The following is a 5,752-nucleotide window of genomic DNA, read 5'->3' as shown; positions in this document are numbered from 1 at the left end:
TGTGGACCGGTACCCCCTGTAAATAGCCTCCACATTGACTCTGTACCCCCTGTATATAGCCTCCACATTGACTCTGTACCCCCTGTATATAGCCTCCACATTGACTCTGTACCCTCTGCATATAGCCTCCACATTGACTCTGTACCGGTACCCCCTGTATATCGCCTCCACATTGACTCTGTACCGGTACCCCCTGTATATAGCCTCCACATTGACTCTGTATCGGTACCCCCTGTATATAGCCTCCGCATTGACTCTACCGGTACCCCCTGTATATAGCCTCCATATTGACTCTGTACCGGTACCCCCTGTATATAGCCTCCGCATTGACTCTACCGGTACCCCCTGTATATAGCCTCCATTATGACTCTGTACCCCCTGTATATAGCCTCCATATTGACTCTGTACCGGTACCCCCTGTATATAGCCTCCGCATTGACTCTGTACTGGTACCCCCTGTATATAGCCTCCACATTGACTCTGTACCAGTACCCCCTGTATATAGCCTCCACATTGACTCTGTATCGGTACCCCCTGTATATAGCCTCCGCATTGACTCTACCGGTACCCCCTGTATATAGCCTCCATATTGACTCTGTACCGGTACCCCCTGTATATAGCCTCCGCATTGACTCTACCGGTACCCCCTGTATATAGCCTCCATATTGACTCTGTACCGGTACCCCCTGTATATAGCCTCCGCATTGACTCTGTACCGGTACCCCCTGTATATAGTCTCCACATTGACTCTGTACCGGTACCCCCTGTATATAGCCTCCATATTGACTCTGTACCCCCTGTATATAGCCTCCATATTGAATCTGTACCGGTACCCCCTGTATATAGCCTCCGCATTGACTCTGTACCGGTACCCCCTGTATATAGTCTCCACATTGACTCTGTACCGGTACCCCCTGTATATAGCCTCCACATTGACTCTGTACACCCTGTATATAGCCTCCGCATTGACTCTGTACCGGTACCCCCTGTATATAGCCTCCACATTGACTCTGTACCGGTACCCCCTGTATATAGCCTCCATATTGACTCTGTACCGGTACCCCCTGTATATAGCCTCCACATTGACTCTGTACCGGTACCCCCTGTATATAGCCTCCGCATTGACTCTGTACCGGTACCCCCTGTATATAGCCTCCATATTGACTCTGTATCGGTACCCCCTGTATATAGCCTCCATATTGACTCTGTACCGGTACCCCCTGTATATAGCCTCCATATTGACTCTGTACCGGTACCCCCTGTATATTGCCTCCATATTGACTCTGTACCGGTACCCCCTGTATATAGCCTCCACATTGACTCTGTACCGGTACCCCCTGTATATCGCCTCCACATTGACTCTGTACCGGTACCCCCTGTATATTGCCTCCACATTGACTCTGTACCGGTACCCCCTGTATATAGCCTCCATATTGACTCTGTACCGGTACCCCCTGTATATAGCCTCCATATTGACTCTGTACTGGTACCCCCTGTATATCGCCTCCACATTGACTCTGTACCGGTACCCCCTGTATATAGCCTCCACATTGACTCTGTACCGTAATACCCTGTATATAGCCTCCACATTGACTCTGTACCGGTACCCCCTGTATATAGCCTCCACATTGACTCTGTACCGGTACCCCCTGTATATAGCCTCCACATTGACTCTGTACCAGTACCCCCTGTATATCGCCTCCACATTGACTCTGTACTGGTACCCCCTGTATATAGCCTCCACATTGACTCTGTACCAGTACCCCCTGTATATAGCCTCCACATTGACTCTGTCAGGGGTGGCAACACCAACTGTGGGTAGACATTCAGAGACTTGTCCCAAAGCCACTCCTGCGTTGTCTTGGCTGTGTGCTTAGTGTCGTTGTCTTGTTGGAAGGTGAACCTTCGCCCCAATTTGAGGTCCTGAGCGTTCTGGAGCAGGTTTTCAGCAAGGATCTATCTGTACTTTGCTCCGTTCATCTTTCCCTCGATCCTGATTAGTCTCCCGGTCTCTGCCGCTAAAAAACATCCCCACAGCATGATGCTGCCACCACCATGCTTCACCGTAGGGATGGTGCCTGGTTTCCTCCAGATGTGATGCTTGGCATTCAGACCAAAGAGTTCAATCTTGGTTTCATCAGACCAGATTTTTTTCATCAGATTTTCAAGTCTGTATTGTGAATGTAGTTAGCATTTTTTTCTACCTGCTGAATTGTTCTATGACCCCTGACCTTTACAGTTACTGGCCCCAGACATCCGCCATGAGAGGAACGTGCTCCTGCAGTGTGTTCGCTACATTGTCCGAAACAACTTCTTTGTACTGGAGGGTCAAACTCAGGACCAGGAGGGAACTCGGGGTAGAACGGTGATCACAGATGACCCTAACCTTGACCTCCTGACACAGGAAGTGAGAGCAGATGATCTGAGGGCTCTACTCCCAGCTACCTCTGTGGTTGGTCCAGATGAAAAAGGTGACCAGGTGAGGTCATCACTAGAAGGTACCCAGAAACCACCAGTCTGTCAGGGACCTTCAGAGGTGGACATTTTGAATGGTGAAGATGTTCATCCTGAGGAGATGCCAGGTGCAGCCTCAAACCCTGATGTCATAACTCAGCTGAACTCTAACCCTGAGGTCCTGGGGACTGTGGCTGAGCAGTCTGTAGCCCAACAAGTGGGAGAAGACCAGAGCATGGAGGAGAACACACAGAGTGGGCCAGCCAGCTCACAGTCACATCCCCTCCATGAAACCCCAATGGACTTGGCTGTGAATGCTAATTATGGAGATGGTCACCCTGAAGACCACTCCCAGACCTCCATCCCCAACTATGATGATGAAGTCTGGGAGACCCAAGACCCCTGAAGTCACCCTGACCCTTCAATCAAGACTATCACCCTTAAATCAAGACTGTCACCCTAACCCTTAAATCAAGACTGTCACCCTAACCCTTAAATCAAGACTGTCACCCTAAAAGCAGATTTATTTACTCAAGCTCCGCATTGCCGTGCACCTCCAAATGTTGTAACCATGCAGAGCTCTGTATAGCTCCGTTTTTTACATAATTGGATGACTGTAGTTGGGGGCGGGACTTCCTGTATAAACACAAAATTCCTTCCTTCACAACAGCTCTGAAGTATGAATGCCCTGACTTCTGTAGAGGCCGTATCGCAGTAAATGCTGTACGGCCATATCGGATTGGCCATGCAGAGCCTGTAACCCTTAAATCAAGACAGTCCCCTAGACCTTTCACCTTGTCTCTGATGTTGGCGAGTTATTTCCCTACAGTCATTTATGTTTTCATCTAAACATCAACTACCTCTGGCATTTTATTTGTACTCTTCTTTTTTCAACATGGAAATAAATGACTTGTTCTACTGTGGGAATATAACCCAGGAAATCGATAGTTCTTGGACCATCTTTGTCCTTTTTCGAATCAAATGTATTTGTCACATGCTCGTGTTTAGCTGATGTTATTGCGGGTGTAGCGAATGCATGTAAGCTATGTATCAGTCTTATGGCATGTGGATGGAAGCTGTTCAGGAGCCTGTTGGTGTCAGACTTGATACAACGGTACCACTTGCCCCGCGGAAGCAGAGACAAGTCTATGGCTTAGGTGGTTATAACGGTTCTGGATGGAGGGAGTTCGGCCCCAGTGATGTACTGGGCTGTCCTCACCACCACCTGATATAGAGGTTATGGATGGCAGGGAGCTGGGCCCCCGTGATGTACTGGGCTGTCCTCACCACCACCTGATATAGAGGTTATGGATGGCAGGGAGCTGGGCCCCCGTGATGTACTGGGCTGTCCTCACCACCACCTGATATAGAGGTTCTGGATGGCAGGGAGCTGGGCCCCAGTGATGTACTGGGCTGTCCTCACCACCACCTGATATAGAGGTTATGGATGGCAGGGAGCTCGGCCCCAGTGATGTACTGGGCTGTCCTCACCACCACCTGATATAGAGGTTATGGATGGCAGGGAGCTGGGCCCCAGTGATGTACTGGGCTGTCCTCACCACCACCTGATATAGAGGTTATGGATGGCAGGGAGCTGGGCCCCAGTGATGTACTGGGCTGTCCTCACCACCCTCTGATATAGAGGTTCTGGATGGCAGGGAGCTCGGCCCCAGTGATGTACTGGGCTGTCCTCACCACCACCTGATATAGAGGTTCTGGATGGCAGGGAGCTCGGCCCCAGTGATGTACTGGGCTGTCCTCACCACCACCTGATATAGAGGTTCTGGATGGCAGGGAGCTCGGCCCCAGTGATGTACTGGGCTGATCCGTAGCACAGATCACGAAGTCAGATAATTTTCACTCCATTCACATGCTTATCAGTTTAAGTCATACACGGGCTTGTCATGTTGTTATTTGAACAGGCCCTGGTCTACAGTGAAATAATCTAATTTCAGTCCTCCTTTATGATGATTATTTTTGTTCTATCTGTCGTAGCTCATTAGTACACCTTTGTGGTTGAAATGTATATCTATTGTGTGTCCTAGGATACAACAATTAATTGAACCCCTAACCCTGGTAACGGAGGACATCAGGTGGGTGTTGGGTAGAACCACTAGGTCCTGGAGAACAGGTAACGGAGGACATCAGGTGGGTGTTGGGTAGAACCACTAGGTCCTGGAGAACAGGTAACGGAGGACATCAGGTGGGTGTTGGGCAGAGCCCCTAGGTCCTGGAGAACAGGTAACGGAGGACATCGGATGGATCTGGGTGTTGGGTTGAACCCCCTAGGTCCTGGAGAACAAGAGCAGAGTTAGAGGTTAGGAGACGGACGTCAACAAGCAAACACACAGGTTACACTTTACTGGGAGAACATTTTGATGGATTAGTGCAGTGTTATAAATGGGAGATATTTACTTTTCAACACTGGGATGGTACAGCCTACCTCAAGCTGGTCCCCCTCTGACTCCGAGCACAGATAATCAGACTGATCTGAACTCACTGGTTCTGGTGGATGGGATACTTCCTGGGGAGCTCAGACAGTTGATGGTCCTCAAGTCATTTTTATAAGCTCAGCATAACTACCATTTCTTTCTTTCTCAAATGTCAACCAAAGCTTAACACACTATCTATTGGGCTTCACTGAAGTGTAGGGCATCAGGGCTTTCAGTGGTCGACCGTCCAACTCCAGCATGTAAATCCTGGTGGGGCATAGGGGGGGGGGGGGGGACAGCTTTTAGATGCATGCCAGTGTTGACAAGGGGGGGCCACAAACTGTTAGGGACTACATCAATCTGTCCCAACACCTTACCACTGCTACACCTGACTATCAGCGGAGCCTTGTCTGGCAGCGAAACGGTTCATTCATGCTGTTGGATTCGTGGTAAACTTTGAACATTGAGATATTAAAGACATAATAGATCAGACGCATAGTGTATAAAAAGAGACTGGGTTTATGCCAGAAGGTAATGGGTCTCCGTAGAAAGACCGATGGCTTTGGAATGTGTTGGGTGGACGGGAGGAGATCACAGGATTGCTATAAGGGAAGTGGATGGACATCTGTGGATTAGGCAAAGGAAGGTTTGAGGTCAAGAGGTCAGGTCAGATCCCCTGAAGGGAGTAATAAGGGTTTAGTATCCTGTTTCCCTTATCCTGTGGAACCATAAGATGTAAGGATTGGAGAGAATGAGGAGTGTCCAAAGTGGGGTGTATATATATACTTGTGACGGTGAGAACATGTTTTTGTCTGAATTACAGCTGTAACGACCCTTTGGGGAAGAATTAAACTTGGTTAAGCTTC

The 5,752-nt window shown here is 49.1% G+C and overlaps 1 long non-coding RNA gene across 1 annotated transcript; it reads left to right on the top strand.

Annotated features, from left to right (window-relative positions):
- The first annotated feature begins 4,155 nt into the window (after positions 1 to 4,155).
- Positions 4,156 to 5,752, top strand: LOC118947560. The gene is made up of 2 exons (XR_005041800.1): positions 4,156 to 4,530; positions 4,586 to 5,752. It is a non-coding gene; the product is annotated as an uncharacterized LOC118947560 (long non-coding RNA).

This window comes from Oncorhynchus mykiss, unplaced genomic scaffold (assembly GCF_013265735.2).
Source record: "Oncorhynchus mykiss isolate Arlee unplaced genomic scaffold, USDA_OmykA_1.1 un_scaffold_164, whole genome shotgun sequence".
Taxonomy (NCBI): Eukaryota; Metazoa; Chordata; class Actinopteri; order Salmoniformes; family Salmonidae; genus Oncorhynchus; species Oncorhynchus mykiss.
This window is presented reverse-complemented; position numbering and strand designations above follow the sequence as displayed.